Genomic DNA, 18,338 nt, shown 5'->3' on the forward strand with positions numbered 1-18,338 from the left:
CAAAGCCAAATTCACAACAAATCCATGGCACATTCACTACTGGTGAAATTTGTATCTGCACTATAAATTAACAAACTAGGAGCTTTAAATATGCACTGTGTCAAATTACACATTTTTTGTTATATAGTCATGTTTTGCCAGTGTAAAATGCTTTCCACAGAGGAAAATCCAGCGTAACTGCCCCATGTGGATGTAGTCTTACAGCTCCCAGACCACACACCCTGAATAAATACATACAGTACCCAAACAAGACCTCTAAGTACTGACCCAGATCCCCCATAAATAAATACAGACTCTCAACCCAGACCCCCTAAATAGAGACCCAGGACAGACTTCATAACTACTGACAGTCATAGTCCTTAATAACAGACATATAACACCAGACCCCAAATATTACCCAGCAGCTCCCCCTCTGCCTTTTTTGTGACTTGAAGACCTTGAGATGCAATATTCTCATCTGAGAGTCCTTTAGCAGGTCTTTTAGAAACTTGTACAAAGCAGTTTGGTATTTGCAGCAAAAATGTGATAATACTACAATGTGTCCCAGGGATCATTGCACAAAGCAGTATTAAACTGTTCTAAAACCACAAAATGCAGAAAATGGTTGGGTGGCTGTGTGGCTTTTTTGTGGGACAAGTTGGATATTCTTAATTGTTCCATTTAATATACCGTGGCTTGTATTGGAAAACTGGAAACAAATACTTTGTGGTGTGAAATTGAAAGAAAAATAAATAAAAATTACAATTCCACTATAGTTTAGTTGGCTTTGTGTTAATGGAATTCACAATGGGTTACAAAATGACATGACAAGCTTATTGTGCAGGTCGTTTATGGCCACATCACATTTTAAAAAGTAAAACAAAAAAATCGAAAGACAAACTTTAAAAATGTTTTTCTCTTTGCATCGCCATATTCTGTCAGTCATAACTATTTATTTTATTTTTAAATCTAAAGTACTGTATAAAATCTCATTTATGTGTGTGTGTGGGCAGGGGGGAGCTGTAGTTGTAAGTTATAATGATTGATTGTCCCATAGACTGCAGTAGAATACTATTTAATTGTTGTATATGGGATTCTGACAGACTACCTGCCATGGCGTTGCAGGCAACACAGTATGGTGATGCTGGGAGCCTTCACAAGAACCCAAGCAGTCATGGCAACCAATCAGAGCCCCAGAATTTTGTGATCAGAAGGCAAAGGGATTCCCTTCCTTCTCCCTAATTTCACAGATACCACGGTCAATAGGAACTGTGGAATCTGTGGGGTTAAATGACTGGATCTGAGTCATCTCTGAAAATGGTCACTGCCAGCAGGTACCTGCTATATTATATAGCACCCGCCATGTATGGTTTGGGGTGAGAATGAGACTGTTCCACTCAACCACCTAAACCTCATGATGTAGAGGTACATCACGGTGGGTTAAGAGTTTATATAAAAATAAAAGAGATTGCAATCTTTTAGGTATACTACCAATTGATTTGTAAGGAGAGATGGTTCCTGAGGAAGGGATTCCCCTTATAATGACCAGTCATAATTAAATCCAAATATGAGTTTTAACCTGTCACCCAGAGTTGTCAAGAAGAAGTAAGATCATCCTACAGTTCTTTATTTTAATTTCTAAACAAACAAGATGACATTTAATGGAATCTTTCATTACAAGAAGAGATATTTCATTATCTTGAAGAGATACATTAAATGATGAATTCATTTTACATACATGAATGTTAGGGCCCGCTATTCCATTTTCTCAATATTTTATTTCATGCTAACTAAACAAAAATGTTATTTTGAAACCTGTAGAATATAATCTGAACTATGTAATTGGTGCTATATCTCTCCCACAGGATTCTCATTATTTATATAATGGTTTGTTTAAATGTAACATTTGCAATTTCTTTTCCAAATCAATATTTAATTTGAAGTTCTTTTGTTCAAACTAGTAGCAGTGATTCTGTAAGGTACTCCTGCTAATCTTATTCTTGTTAGACAGGAAGATTGGTTACGATACTGTACCTGGTTCAAATAATCCATGTGGAAGGTAGTAGAGAATATTGTATATCATTTTACAGTATGGGCCGCAAAAAATGTGGATAGCACACTAATGTCATCCACGTGCTGTCTGTATCCATGCGACTGGTCCATAAATTACAGAGCATGTCCTATTCTTAGCCTTTTTTCCAGACAAGAAAGCAATTCTACAATAGGACCCGTGGAAAGTGAGTGATGCACATGGCCGATATCCATTTTTTGTGGAAATCTGGGATGCGAACCGCAAAATAGCAATGGTTTTGTCCATGAGCCCTAATTGATAGTGAACAAATAAGGCTACTTTCACAATGGCGTTTTGGCTTTCCGTTTCTGAGATCCGTTCAGGGTTCTCACAAGCAGTCCAAAACTGATCAGTTTTGACCTAATGCATTCTGAAGTGAAAAGGATCCACTCAGATTGCATCAGTTTGCCTCCGTTCAGTCTCCATTCCGCTTTGGTGTCCGTCTGACGAAACTGATTCAAATGGATCCGTTCTGACACACAAGTTAAGTCAATGGGGACAGATCCGTTTTCTATGCCACAATCTGGCACAATAGAAAACGGATCCGTCCTCCATTGACTTTCAATGGTGTTCAAGACAGATCTGTCTTTGCTATGTTAAAGATAATACAAAAGGATCTGTTCTGAACTGATGTAGACGGTTGTATTATCTGAACAGATCCGTCTGTGCATATCCATGACGGATCCGCACCAAACGCCAGTATGAAAGTAGCCTTAGCTATTTCTTTTCAGTTCAGGCACCATAATTAGAGTTAGGCCTAGTACACACTTCAGTTATTTGGTCAATGATTTCCATCAATGATTGTGAGCCAAAACCCAGTGTGTGTCAAAAAACACATAACAGGTACAATTCTTTTCGTTATAACTTAGCTCTCTGTAGGATCCACTTCTGGTTTTGGCTCAAAATCACAGATGGAAACCTCTGACCAAATCACTGAGGCATGAACTAGGCCTCACTCATGAATTTAGATCTTGGGCATGGAGAGAGTATTTACCTGCAGTTAATTCTCCAGGACTATTTTTTTCCTGTGAAAATATAGAAAAAAAGCAATTTTCAGCCTTTTTATTAGAGGTGGGACTAATCCAATTTTTTTAGAATCCTAATCCGAATCCGAAAAGAATCTCAAATCCTACGAATCCTGTACATAAGAATTGTGTGAGCGGTGTAAGAAACAAAGTGATCCAAACTCAATATTCTTTTAATATGAAAAAATCAAGAGTCCTTACTTTTTTAACAAAGTATTCGGATTTGGATTCGAAAAAAATTGGAAATACACGGTAATACAGCGCACATACCTCTTACATCCAGTGATGTCTCTTTGACGTAGATGTTCTCTTTCCTCAACTTCTCCTTTCAGACCTTCAGATCAGACCTCCAGTTTTCAGCCATTTTTCGTCTCTGCAGTTTGACAAAAAAAAAATCTTAGTTTACTACTTTTCCATCATTCTCGCAGCTTTTGGACAAATCATCCTGCCACAATACTGTGCCACTGTGCTCCCCAATTTAATACTGCAGAAACAGATAAACCCTCTGATAATAGTAGTACCACACAGAGCCCCTCATATAAAATACCCCTTCTTTGTGGCCTCAGTAGATGCCCCTATAGTGTCCCCCAATAATGTGCCAGTAAAAATGGACTCCCATAATGCCCCCCAATAATGTGCCAGTAAGTGTCCCCATAGATGCCTCCCCCATGTGCCAGTATCAAATGCCAACCCCCCCATGTGCCAGTATCAAGTGCCTCTCTCCTTCCCCCCATGTCCCAGTATCATAGTGCCATCTCGCCCCCCCAAAGTGCCAGTATTAAGTGATCAAGTGCCTCTCTCCGCCCCTATGTGCCAGTATCATAGTGCCACCCCCAATGTACCAGTATCAAGTGCCTCTCTCCTTCGCACCCACCTCCCCATGTGCCAGTATCATAGTGCCATCTCCCCCCAATGTGCCAGTATTAAGTGCCTCTCCCCCCCATGTGCCAGTATCATAGTGCCATCTCCCTCCCCCAATGTGCCAGTATCAAGTGCTTCTCTCCTTCCCACCCACCTCCCCATGTGCCAGTATCATAGTGTCATCCCCCCCCAATGTGCCAGTATCAAGAGCCTCTCTCCTTCCCCCCATGTGCCAGTATCATAGTGCCATCTCGCCCCCCCAAAGTGCCAGTATTAAGTGATCAAGTGCCTCTCTCCGCCCCTATGTGCCAGTATCATAGTGCCACCCCCCAATGTACCAGTATCAAGTGCCTCTCTCCTTCGCACCCACCTCCCCATGTGCCAGTATCATAGTGCCATCTCCCCCCAATGTGCCAGTATTAAGTGCCTCTCCCCCCCATGTGCCAGTATCATAGTGCCATCTCCCTCCCCTAATGTGCCAGTATCAAGTGCTTCTCTCCTTCCCACCCACCTCCCCATGTGCCAGTATCATAGTGTCATCTCCCCCCAATGTGCCAGTATCAAGTGCCTCTCTCCTTCCCACCCCCCCATGTGCCAGTATCATAGTGCCAACCCCCCATGTGCCAGTATCAAGTGCCTCTCCTCCCCCCATGTGCCAGTATCATAGTGCCACCCCCCCAAATGTACCAGTATCATAGTGCCATCTCCCCCTCCCAATGTGCCAGTATCAAGTGCCTCTCTCCTTCCCACCCACCCCCACCCCATGTGCCAGTATCATAGTGCCAACCCCCCATGTGCCAGTATCATAGTGCCATCTCCCCCCCAATGTGCCAGTATCATAGTGCCATCCCCCCTCCAAATGTGCCAGTATCATAGTGCCATCTCCCCCCTCCCAATGTGCCAGTATCAATTGCCCCTCTCCTTCCCATGCCCCCCTATGTGCCAGTATCAAGTGCCTCCTGCTCCCCCCATGTGGCAGTAACAGTCCGGTATTTAAAAAAAAACACTTCTACTTACATCCATGTCAGCGATGCGGGCCAGGCCTCTTCCGGTCTGTGTCCTGCTCTGTATGTCCATATATGGAGTCAGTGCTTGTGTATTTCAGAAAAGTTTCTGATGGGACTCAAACCCGCGACCTTCTGCATTAGAGGCAAGGCACTTAACCACACAGCTATAAGAGCTACATAGCCACTGCCTGAAAAAAAATATGAGACTTCTACTGTAGACTCTGGCTTTGATAGCCAGTGTACATCCATGCACATGACAGCTGCTACATCTATATACACATAACAGCTACCCCATCACACCCAGCTCTGCTACATCTATACACATGACAGCTGCCCCAGCACACTCAGCTCTGCTATATCTTTATATATGACAGCTGTCCCAGCACACTCAGCTCTGCTATCTCTCTATATATCTATCTACTGTATAGTAATACTTACATATATATAGATATAGCAGAGCTGAGTGTGCAGGGGCAGCTGTCATGTGTATAGATGTATCAGAGCTGAGTGTGCTGGGGCAGCTGTCATATATATATATATATATATATATATATATATTGTGGGGATTCGCTCTGGTAGGCAGGGTAAGCGGACGCAGTACAGAGGCAAAAACAAGGTTGTAAATCAAAGTTCAGTGTTTATTCTCACACAGAAAGAAAACAAGTCAAAAGTAAGTGTTCATTTTTTGGTGCCTGTTCACACCACACAAAGTTCACAGTGCAAAAAGACTTCACCTGGTCAGCAGATGATTTTCACCCACCGTCCGCAGCAGGCTTTAGAGGCCTGTTTCCCAGCCTATTACTCTCACAAATAAATGTCTCAGTGTCTCAAACCACAGACTCCTCAGCTCCTCTGCCATGGAGGATAATCCACACCCAGCTGAGCTGCTGGCTGGGTTTTTAAACCCCAGCCCAAAACCTGGCCTGGACGTGGGGAACAGCCACCTACCCTGCTCTTTGGCTGCTCCCAATAAGAACCGGCCCGGATCGGCTTTTCAGCCACACTAAGAATAAACAGTGTCAGCAAGCACTAGCTGCGGCTGACACATTAAATAACCGGTTCTTATCTCACCGAGGCCAGGAACTTCGGTGACACGTACCTTCCGTCAATGACGGACCCTTGCGCCTTTCTACATACCTCCCCCCTTTGTTCAACCCTGAGGGGGTGAACACACGCCAGACAGTGTACTCGGGACAGGGCATCCGCGTTTCCCTGTAACCGGCCTGCCCTGTGTTCTACTGTGAAAGTTTTGCAGCGATAAGAACCACCTGGTGACCCGAGCATTCCTCTCTTTGGCCTGGCTCATCCACTTGAGAGGGGAGTGATCGGTCACCAGACGGAATTTCCTCCCCAACAGATAATAGCGGAGAGACTCGAGTGCCCACTTGATGGCCAGGCACTCTCTCTCCACTATACTGTACCGGGTCTCCGCTGGAGTGAGCTTACGGCTGAGGAAGACAATGGGATGCTCCTCCCCGTTGACTTCCTGAGACAGTACCGCACCGAGGCCCACTTCGGAGGCATCAGTCTGTACCACAAATTCCCTCTTGAAGTCGGGCGTCACCAAAACCGGGGACCCACACAGTGCCGACTTCAAAGCGGAGAAAGCCTCTTCCGCCTGGTCATTCCAGCGGACTATCACGGACTTACGTCCCTTTAAGAGCCCTGTCAACGGAGCCGCTAAAGTGGCAAAATGGGGGACAAACCTCATGTAATAGCCCACCATTCCCAGGAACGACTTTATTTGTCTAGAGGTGGCAGGTCGGGGCCAATTCCGTATCGCCTCTATCTTGCTCACTTGGGGTTTGATGACTCCGCGCCCAATGACATACCCAAGGTATTTAGTCTCCTCTAACCCTATCACACATTTCTTTGGGTTAGCCGTTAGCCCCGCCTTTCGAAGGGAGTCTACTACGGCCTGTACTTTGGGCAGGTGACTTTCCCAGTCTGTACTGTGGATGATAATATCGTCCAGGTAAGCCGAGGCGTACCGCCGATGTGGACGAAGTACAATGTCCATTAGACGTTGGAAAGTGGCGGGGGCGCCATGCAGGCCAAAGGGTAACACTTTATACTGGTACAGCCCCTCTGGTGTAATGAAGGCAGTTTTCTCTTTGGCAGCCTCCGTCAAGGGTACCTGCCAGTACCCTTTGGTGAGGTCCAGAACAGAAAAATACCTGGCTTGACCTAATTTCTCAATTAGTTCATCCACCCGAGGCATTGGATATGCATCGAACTTTGATATCTCGTTTAATTTCCGAAAATCGTTACAAAATCGTAACGACCCGTCTGGCTTGGGAATTAAGACTATAGGACTAGCCCACTCACTTTTAGACTCCTCAATGACATCCAGCCGCAACATGAGTTGCACTTCCTCCGAGATGGCTTTTCGCCGAGCCTCGGGTACTCGGTATGGCTTTAACCAGATTTTTGCCTGAGGCTCAGTGACAATGTCATGTTGGATTACGGAAGTGCGTCCAGGGAGGTCTGAGAACACATCTGTGTTCCGACTAACGAACTCCCTGGTTTCCTGAGCCTGTTTAGAGGAGAGGCTGTCAGCAATTTTTATGTTGGCAACCGCTTCCCTCGCATCAGACCTAGGAGCCGGAATCTCTTGTCCAAGAAAGCCCGGCCGCGGACTGTCTTCCGTACAGGTTTCCCTATCCTTCCAAGGTTTTAGCAAATTAACATGGTAAACCTGCTCCGGTTTTCGCCTCCCCGGCTGGTGTACTTTGTAATTTACTTCTCCTATTTTTTCACGTACCTCGTAGGGCCCCTGCCACCTGGCTAGGAACTTACTGTCCACTGTCGGCACCAGAACCAAAACCCGATCACCCGGGTTAAAGTTCCGGACTCGAGCCTGCCGATTATAGATCCGACTCTGGGCTCGCTGAGCGGCCTCCATATGTTCCTTGACAAGAGGCAAAACGGTCTCTATCCGCTGTTGCATCTTAGTAACATATTCCAGGACGCTTTTATGCGGAGTGGGTTGTTGTTCCCACGCCTCTTTGGCTACATCCAACAAGCCACGAGGATGTCTGCCATATAGCAATTCGAAGGGCGAGAACCCAGTAGAGGCCTGGGGCACCTCTCGCACTGCGAACATGAGATAGGGCAGAAGAAGGTCCCAATCCTTCCCATCTTTGGTCACCACCCTTTTTAACATGGTTTTTAGAGTTTTATTAAACCTTTCCACCAGTCCGTCCGTTTGTGGATGATACACGGACGTCCTTAACTGTTTTATACACAGCAACTTGCAGAGTTCCCTCATGACCTTGAACATAAAAGGGGTCCCCTGATCAGTCAGGACCTCTTTAGGTAGCCCCACTCGGGAGAACATCTCCATTAGCTCTTTAGCTATAAGTTTTGCTGAAGTATGTTGCAGTGGCACTGCCTCCGGGTACCGAGTAGCGTAATCAAGGACAACCCAGATGTGTTGGTGTCCCCTAGCGGACTTTGGTACAGGACCTACTAGGTCCATAGCGATTCGCTCAAACGGTACCTCAATGATCGGGAGGGGTACCAAGGGACTGCGGAAAAGGGGCTGGGGGCTAGTTGCCTGGCAGGTCGGGCAATACTTACAGAACTCGTCCACCTCTTTAAACACACTGGGCCAGTAAAACCGTTGTAGTATCCGGTCCTGTGTTTTCTGCATTCCCAGATGACCCCCAAGAACTTGCTGGTGGGCTAACTCTAACACGAGTTTGCGATAAGCCTGGGGCACCACCAACTGTTCAACGGATTCACCTCGCAGTTGATTTACCCGATACAACATATCCTGATGAACCACAAAACGGGGAAACACTGATTCTGCCCCTGGTTGTTGTGGTTCACCATCTATTATTAGTACATTTTCCCAGGCTCGGGATAAGGTTGGATCCCGGTGTTGTGCGGTACCAAAATTATCCCCTGAGACATTGAGGTCTGCCAGCTCAGGCCCCGGTGGCGAGTCCTCCATGTCTCCCACCATTACACTTAGCGGGGTTGTTTCCCCCTCTTCCACCGAAGTGGCGGTCACCCCTACCGCCGGACCTTCGGACTCAGGTTCCCAGGGTTCTGGTCTCCCCCCTGAGCCGGGCCATTCTACTAGGGTTACACCTGTATCATGCGTATCAGTCACTCTCGGAACCAGCCACAGTGCCGTGAAACCCGGGAAGTCTCTCCCTACTATAAGTTCATAGTGGAGGTGGGTTGCAACAGCCACCTCGTGGATCCACCTGCCGGAAACCGTAGACAGAGACACTATAGCAGTAGGATAGTCTTTTAAGTCCCCATGGATACACATGACTCCAACCTTACGGCCGGTGTACTCAGTGGAGCGTACTAGGGAAGCCCTAACCAGGGTCACCAGACTTCCTGAGTCCAACAGAGCCTCCGCTGGAGTGTCTCCCACCTCAACCTGGCACAGGTGGTTCAGAGACTCCGGAGCACCCACTGCACACAGTTTCCTGGCATATAATGACTGACGGAAGCCACAGTTTGTGTCCATGGGTTCCCCCTGACGTGGACAGTCCGCTCGAACATGGCCTGGCTCTCGACACCGCCAGCAGATTATTGGAGCGGGGTCCACAGGGGTTATATCCCGGGCAGGTTTGATGGGCACCGGTTGTTGGGTCCGGGGTGGTGAGTTACGGGATCTGACTGCCCCCCTCCCAACAGAACCCCCCTGTAAGTTCCGGGTAGCCTCATAGCGCTCCACCAGGTCGACCATCTCCAGCGCATTCCCTGAGGAGACCTGGCCAATCCATTGCTGGAGAGGGGGTGGCAGAGCCCTCCAGAACCTGTCTGCTAATAACCGGTCCAACATAGCCGTGGGGCTCAACACGTCAGGTTGTAGCCACTTTTGTAACAGGTTAAGCAGGTCATAATACTGGGGTCTCACGGGCTCCGCCGGGTTGAACCCCCACTGATGCACCCGCTGGGCCCGGACCAGCACATTCACCCCCAGTCTTGCCAAAATCTCCCCCTTTACCTTTGGGTAGTCGGCCGCTTCATCATCAGGCAAGTCGAAAAACACCCGCTGGGACTCTGATGTCAGAAAAGGAGCGACGATCTCAGCCCACTGGTCTTGGGGCAGCTTTTCCCTGGTGGCCACTTTTTCATACATCGCCAGGTAGGTCTCGATGTCGTCTGCGGGGGTCATTTTAGGGATCGCTGCACGTACTGCTTTCCGGGCATCGTGTACGCTTGGGGTTGCTCCTGCTGACTGTAACGCCATTACATGTTGTAGCAGCAACTGGTTGGTCTCCTGCTGCTGCTTATTAGCCTCACGTTGTTGCAGGTTAGCCTCCACGAGGGCCTTCATAACAGCCTCCATTTCGCCTCTTGACACCGGTTTGAATCTAGCTGGTTTGATAAATGACATACAACCGTGAGAGAAAAAATAAAATTTCGGCGTTCACGCCAGCCTCACTGCGCTTGCCCGCATCCTCCACCAATTGTGGGGATTCGCTCTGGTAGGCAGGGTAAGCGGACGCAGTACAGAGGCAAAAACAAGGTTGTAAATCAAAGTTCAGTGTTTATTCTCACACAGAAAGAAAACAAGTCAAAAGTAAGTGTTCATTTTTTGGTGCCTGTTCACACCACACAAAGTTCACAGTGCAAAAAGACTTCACCTGGTCAGCAGATGATTTTCACCCACCGTCCGCAGCAGGCTTTAGAGGCCTGTTTCCCAGCCTATGGCTCTCACAAATAAATGTCTCAGTGTCTCAAACCACAGACTCCTCAGCTCCTCTGCCATGGAGGATAATCCACACCCAGCTGAGCTGCTGGCTGGGTTTTTAAACCCCAGCCCAAAACCTGGCCTGGACGTGGGGAACAGCCACCCACCCTGCTCTTTGGCTGCTCCCAATAAGAACCGGCCCGGATCGGCTTTTCAGCCACACTAAGAATAAACAGTGTCAGCAAGCACTAGCTGCGGCTGACACATTAAATAACCGGTTCTTATCTCACCGAGGCCAGGAACCTCGGTGACACGTACCTTCCGTCAATGACGGACCCTTGCGCCTTCCTACAATATATATATATATATAAAGAGAGAGAGAGCGATATCAGAGCTGAGTGTGCTGGGGCAGCTGTCATATATAGAGATATAGTAGAGCTGAGTGTGCTGGGGCAGCTGTCACGTGTATAGATGTAGCAGAGCTGTGTGTGCTGGGGCAGCTATCATATATAGAGATATAGCAGAGCTGAGTGTGCTGGGGCAGCTGTCAAATAGAGATATAGCAGAGCTGAGTGTGCTGGGGCAGCTGTCATATATAGATTAGCAGAGCTGGGTGTGTTGGGGCAGCTGTCATCTGTATAGATGTTCACTGGCTAGAACAGCTATAACAGAATCTACAGTAGAAGTCTCATATTTTGTTCAGTCAGTAGCTATACAGCTCTTATAGCTGTGTGGGTAAGTGCCTTGCCTCTGATACAGAAGGTCGTGGGTTCAAGTCCCAGGAGACACTTATCTCCCTCTCCTGCTGCAGCACAGGCAAGGCATCTGTATCGCTGTCCTGAGGACAGTGATACAGATGACTATGCCCGGGATTCATCGGATTCAAATTTTGTAAATGAGGTCGGGATTCGAGTGCACGAATGCTTCGAATCCAGCAAGATTCGAGGGATTTGTGGATTTGTCGTCCCACCTCTACTTTTTATAATACTTTTGACCAGAGGCATAGCTAAAGGCTCATGGGCCCTGGCGCAAGAGTTCAGCTTGGGCCCCACTTCCCTCAGTGCTTTGTGGCCAGGGGCAGGGAGGCACATAGCCTTTGTGCTGCCTGATTGAACCAGCATACCCATCCCCCATGCCAAGTTCTTGACCTAACCCCTTTCCTCATGCCAGAGGTGTAACTTGACCAGCTTGCACTTTCTATAATGCCGGTGTTTTATGTGGCACAAGGATCTTTGGGCCCCCTCAGGCTCCTGGGCCCAGTAGCGACTCTGCACCCCCTATAGCTACACCCCTGCTTTTGACAATATGCACTAAATAACCCAATAAACTGATTTTTCAGGTCATTACAGTTCTGTTATGCCTATGTTTTTTTATTTTGAATGCTATAAAATGCATTTTATTTATTTTATATTACATAATCATTTTTATTTGTATTTTATGCAGATTTTTTGTATTTTTTATTACATTATTTTCAATATTTTTAATCCCATTATGGTTTTACTATTGTATAGCTTTTTATGGTTATAATGTGCCACTGTCATAGACTATAACAATCAAATGGTTAACAGCCGGTATCAGAATATCCTCCAAGCCCGAATGTAGAGCAGGAACCTGTGCTGTTAGTAATAGCTGGCGCTTAGTGGAGGACTGCTCTAGGAGCCACTGACTCACCTCTACTATAGGTTGTTGCTTTGGGTTCCTATATAATAATCTTTTATGTGATAATAGATTACTTATCCTTTGATCCTCAATCAGGGGTGGATTGGCCATAGACCTCACAGGGAAATTTCCTGGTAAGCCGATGCCCATAAGGCCACCCAAGCCCTCCTCTCTGCTGCTGACCAGGCACATAATGAGCTCTCAGCGGTAATTAACCCTGTGAGAAACTCATATACCCTACCAGCGACTGCATATGCACTCTGAATTCAACTGCTGTGGCCAACATCTCATCTCCTAAGCCCCCTGCTCCATATCTTAAACTGAGACTGCAGTTCCTGCAAGACAAAGGCATTGATGCTATGGACTGGCCTGCCCGTTCCCCAGACATAAATCCAATTGAGCACATCTGGGACATCATGTCTCGCTCTATCCACCAACATCACATTGCACCACAGACTGTCCAGGAGTTGGCAGATGCTTTAGTCCAGGTCTGAGAGGAGATCCCTCAGGAGACCGTCCGCCACCTCATCAGGAGCATGCACAGGCGTTGTAGGGAGGTTGTACAGGCACGTGGAGGCCACACACACTACTGAGCCTCATTTTGACTTGTTTTAAGGACATTACATCAAAGTTGGATCAGCCTGTAGTGTGTTTTTCCACTTTAATTTTGAGTGTGACTCCAAATCCAGACCTCCATGGGTTGAAAAATTTGATTTCCATTTTTTTTATATTTGTGTGATTTTGTTGTCAGCACATTCAACTATGTAAAGAACAAAGTATTTCAGAAGAATATTTAATTAATTCAGATCTAAGATGTGTTATTTTTGTGTTCCCTTTATTTTTTTGAGCAGTGTATATATATATTAGTAATTACACATTTATTTTGTGCCATAGATTTTTTACAATTACTAAAAAAATATAAAATATATAAATTTAATTTAGCCTCTATTTCTGAAATGTTTCTGCCAGGATTTTAACTCACAACCTTCTATATTAGAGCCAAGAACCTTAACCACTATGCTATGGAGCTGCATATTAACATGCAGTTAAATATAAAATTCTTCTTCTGCTGTATACAATACTTACTACATGAGAAACTACTATGATGTTTTTCTGACACAGGTTATTATTCAGCTTTATAGCTGAGAGGTTAAGATTCTTGCTTCTAATGTAGGAGGTTGTGAGTTCAAATCCTGGCAGAAACTTTTCAGAAATAGAGGCTAAATTTGATTTAAATACATGCTCGATCTACACTAGTTGTTTCCTTCTAGAGACTTATTTAAACCAAATGAGGCAATTTTCAGTTTTAGTCTCCTCGTTTTCATGCTGAAACACTAGTGTGACTTCATGTGATACCATTTTTTCTTGTTATAAAGACCAAAACAATTGATGATGTCTTTATCGTTGCAATAACCTTCTCCTACGCCTACTACCCCTGCCAACTAATGCATACCACTTATCCCTTTGTGTAGGCTCTCTTTAAAATCATATGACATTTTCAGGAAATAAATCAAACTGTAGCTTTGTCAGTAGCCCGTTGAAGTGCTTGACAATAGCTTTCATTACCTAATAGATAATTGCTCACTAAAATGTATAATCTAGACAAAATTGGTCAATGGTCATTTACTTTTCTCTAGCTGTTCAATAAAATGGGAATGTGCATCCACTATAGAACTAATGAATAACTCTTGAAAATGTCTTATTTATTGGCAAAGGTCAATAAAGGTCACATAGATAATCTAAAGTAATATGAAAGGCTAAAAAAATATTTTGTGATTTATTTTTTAAATAATTCCATATTCAATAATTTTATCTTCCAAAATATACCAGAATAGATTTGTCTCTTATACTGAACATTTATTTTATCTTATTCATTTACACTAAAATTGTGTTATTCCACGTAGAGTTGTTTCTTTACATACTTATTGGAGAGGAAATCAGCTAGTGTAACTGATTTGATAACAAAAATAAATTTGAATTAATTTACAATATCTGAGGGAGAGATACCAAACACAAATGAAAGATAGCATATTATTCCTATGCTTCTGGGAAGCTTGTCATGTATTGCTGTTCTATCCTGTTTAATTTATACAATGGAGCTAAATCATTGTTGGCTGTCACATTTGGATTAGGCGTCTATCACAAACAAATTAGAAGTTAATTACTAAGATGATTTATTCTAAGTAACTGTATATTGCTTTTTGATTGGTTATTAAATTCCAATATACTAACAATGAAGAGCTTTTAAAGATTATATCTCCTAAATGTTAGTGTAATCAACATTTTTTTTTTACGTGGATAATCAGTGATAATTTGCAACAAAATATTAATTAAATATGCAATGGGAAAGGGACCGATTACATTTATTTCAGATGATAGCTAGCAAAATAAGGAAATATTTAAGATAACAACTAGTAAGTGATGTAATGGCAAAAGATATACTAGAGAGAAAGTAAACATTTTATGTAGAGTGACCTTGAGAACAGTTTTCATGGATCTTATCATTGAAGTCCTTCCGAGTTAGACTATGCAGTAGCAGATTTCTTTCCCAATCAATTAAAGCTGGTGAGATACACAGTTTACATTTTCATTACAGTTGGCAGGCACATGTTGCTTTAACACATTTTGCCTGTCGAAGTGATCCTTGCCTTTTTACAAAATGAATATTGAGCATAGAAAAAGAAAGGGAAAAGTAAAAATAACTAAAACTAAACATCATTATGCCGTTCTACTCCTTCTTGACCTTTCCTCTGCCTTTGATGTAGTCAACCACTCTCTTCTGTTACAAACCCTCTCAGCCCTCGGCATCAGAGACCTGTCCCTGTCATGGATTTTATCTTACCTCACCAACAAAACAGCATCTCGCTTTCATGCGCCACATAGTCACCACACCCCCTCTCTGTTGGTGTCCCTCAAGGCTGTGTCCAGGGTCCCCTTTTACTTTATTTATACATTCAGCCTAGGGCAGCTCAATAGCAATTCCATTACTATGCTAACGACACTTAGGTCTACCTCTCTTGCCCAGATATCACTTTCCTTCTATCTAAAATCCCAACGTGTCTGTCGGCTATATTTTCATTCTTCTCCTCCTGCTTCTTAAAACTCAACATGGAGAAAATTGAATTTATCATCTTTTATCCATGCCCCTCTACCTGATATATCTATTACAATTAACAGCACATCACTTTCTCCAGTCTCACAGGTCTGCTGCTTGGCGATAATATTTGATTCTGCCCCGTCCTTCAAGCCACACTTCGAAACCCTCATCTCTACCTGCTGCTTTCAACTCAAGAACATCTCTTGTATTTGGTCCTTCCTCACTACTGAGTCAACTAAAATGCTAGTGCATGCCCTCATCATCTCCCGCCTGGACTACTGCAACATTCTTCTCTGTGGCCTCCCATCCAGCACCCTTGTACCCCTCAAATTTATTCTTAACTCTGAGGCACAGTTAATCCACTTCTCCTCTCATTTCTCATCTTTCTCTCCCTTCTGACAATCCCTTCACTGGCTCCTCATTGCCGAGTGAATTTGGTTCAAAATACTAACAATTAAGTATAAGGTCTTCCACAGCCTATTTGTATTTTTTACATTATGTATGTGTAACTCTATATTTATGTACAGCATCATGGAATTAATGTCACTTTCAAATAAATAGTGATAATAATAATAATAATAATAATAATAATACTAACAATGATGTTTCATGCAAATGGATTATAATACGTATAGTTTTTTGACAGATTACTGCATTCTGATAAGTTGCCAAGAGTCTTTAATCACTAAGTAACAGTTGTAAAAACTTTTAAGTTGGTGTAATCATTTCAGTTACTGCTATAGCTCAAACCTTTAACAGGGGTCTTTGAAGGAACACCTCTTTTAGGACAAGTTTATATAACAGTTCTTTAAAATATGCAATATGTAACATTTCTGCTGATGTACTTGTTATGTATATACATTAAAGATAGCAGTGTTGGTCTTAAAGGGATTGTCTAAACTTCATTAAATGATGGCCTTTCCTCAGGATGTGCAATAACTAGCTGATCGGTGTTGGGTCTGACACTCTACATCCCTACTGATGAGCTGTTTAGATGAAGCTCCATCACTGAAATTTGGCACTAGAACTACTCAGCTCCATTAACCTTGTAGTGGCAGGAGGGAGCTCACCACTACAGCACTACCTCCATTGACAAGGTTGATGGAGTTGTGCAGTTCTGGCACTGACCTCCGTTGGCGGAGATACACCCAAAGAGTTAATTGGCAGCGGCTCAATTAGGACAAAGGCATGGCTAGAGGTTGCAGTCATGTCAATAAGGAATATGAGTTAGTCTGTAAACTTCCTTGTATCCTCAAACTTTAAACATATAAAGAGTCATTTTGTTGTATAACTTATGTTTAAATAGACATTTATTGCTCTTAGATGTTAACCATTTACTAGAACTTTCTGTTAAGCTGACCTTTGAAATCTTGGAAGGGCATATTGATGACACTTTGATAGCATTTTTCTTCATCATCAAAGGATAAATTACCAGAAGACTAATGAGTAAAGGTTTTGTTCCAGTTGACAAGGTGGCAAAAATGATAAAAATTGGGCCTTTGCTTCATAGATTACAAATCAAGCTTGGCTTATGGAGGGACCTTTCCTTTTAATAATTTTTTTTTTTTTATATATATATAAAAATGTCTTATACTAAACAAATAATGTAACAATTCTTCAGAGTTTTGATTAATTAAATCATTGGGCCTGCAGTTAGTAAGCTGAAAATATCTATGTCACTTTGTAGAATTTATTATCATATATCTGTGGGCACTGATTAGCACTTTGGCTCATTATTGAAATGTACATTTTGAATATATCACTGCCTTAACACATTACTTAATATGCTTTTACCCAAAGCCATTTTTAACCTTTCTGTCTCAAGGACTCGAGTTTCCTAATTTTCATATCTATGTCTGTTTTAAGACTGTCATTATTTAGGAATTTATCACAAATCATCTACTTTCTGTCTCCTCGAGCTCACTGTAGGCCTCAAGTATTGCAATCTTGGAACAGTAATCAAAAATACGGATTCATCAGCTATCCAACATCATTAAAGGGGCTCTCTGGGAATTTAGAAAATTAAAAACTTAAATATTACTTTTTTACAAATATATGCCCATATACCTTTCATTATTTATAATGGCTCATTTTGTTTAGGGAGCAATCATTAGGAGAAACAAAATGGTAGCCGTATTATTAATACACACAAAACCTATCCTAATCATACAGGAGGACATGTTACTTCTGAGCACTGAGATAAAGAGCTGCCTCGTCCTCCTCTCCTACTTGTCAGGGATTATGATCCTAAATATAGATTATAAGAATTTTAACTGAATCTCTGTAGGAATGGAGTTCCTGAGGAGACATGAAATACAGAGAGGACAGACTGTGGTAATGGAGACTGCATACAAGTGCTGCTGCACATTATCCGCATCACCTCCACCCTCCTTTCTGTACTTCATGCCTCCTCATGAACTCCTTTTCTACAGAGATTTAGCTAAAGATCATATTAAACTGTATGCAGGATCATAGACGTTGATGAGGCAGCTATTTAGCTCACTGCTCTGAAGTAGCATGTACTCCTGTGTGATTAGGTAGGTTTTGTGTGCACTAAGAGGACAACAGCCATTTTATTTCTGATAATGATTTCTCCCTAGACAAAACAAGCTGTTATAACTAATGAAAGGTATTTGGGAATATATTTATAATAAAGTAATATTTAAGTATTTTCAATTTCCTAATTCCAAGACAACCCCTTTAATTTCATTTTTTCTAATAAATTCAGGTTATTGGGAGATAACAGGAGAGAGCATGTTTATACTGTCTAGAAAAAATCAAGCACATGATGAAAGCTTGTGCAGTCTGGATCAGAAAATGTCATAATCATTGAATAAATAGGCTTCTAAAAAATTATTCAAGAGCAGACACATATAGAATTCCATGGTCATGTTGCCACTGTGTCCAGACTTGGGGGGGCTATTAGCACCTTTTGCGTTGTAACTCTGGACTTCACGTTAGTCGACCTTGAGATGCA

This window comes from Bufo bufo, chromosome 3 (genome assembly GCF_905171765.1).
Source record: "Bufo bufo chromosome 3, aBufBuf1.1, whole genome shotgun sequence".
Lineage (NCBI taxonomy): Eukaryota > Metazoa > Chordata > Amphibia > Anura > Bufonidae > Bufo > Bufo bufo.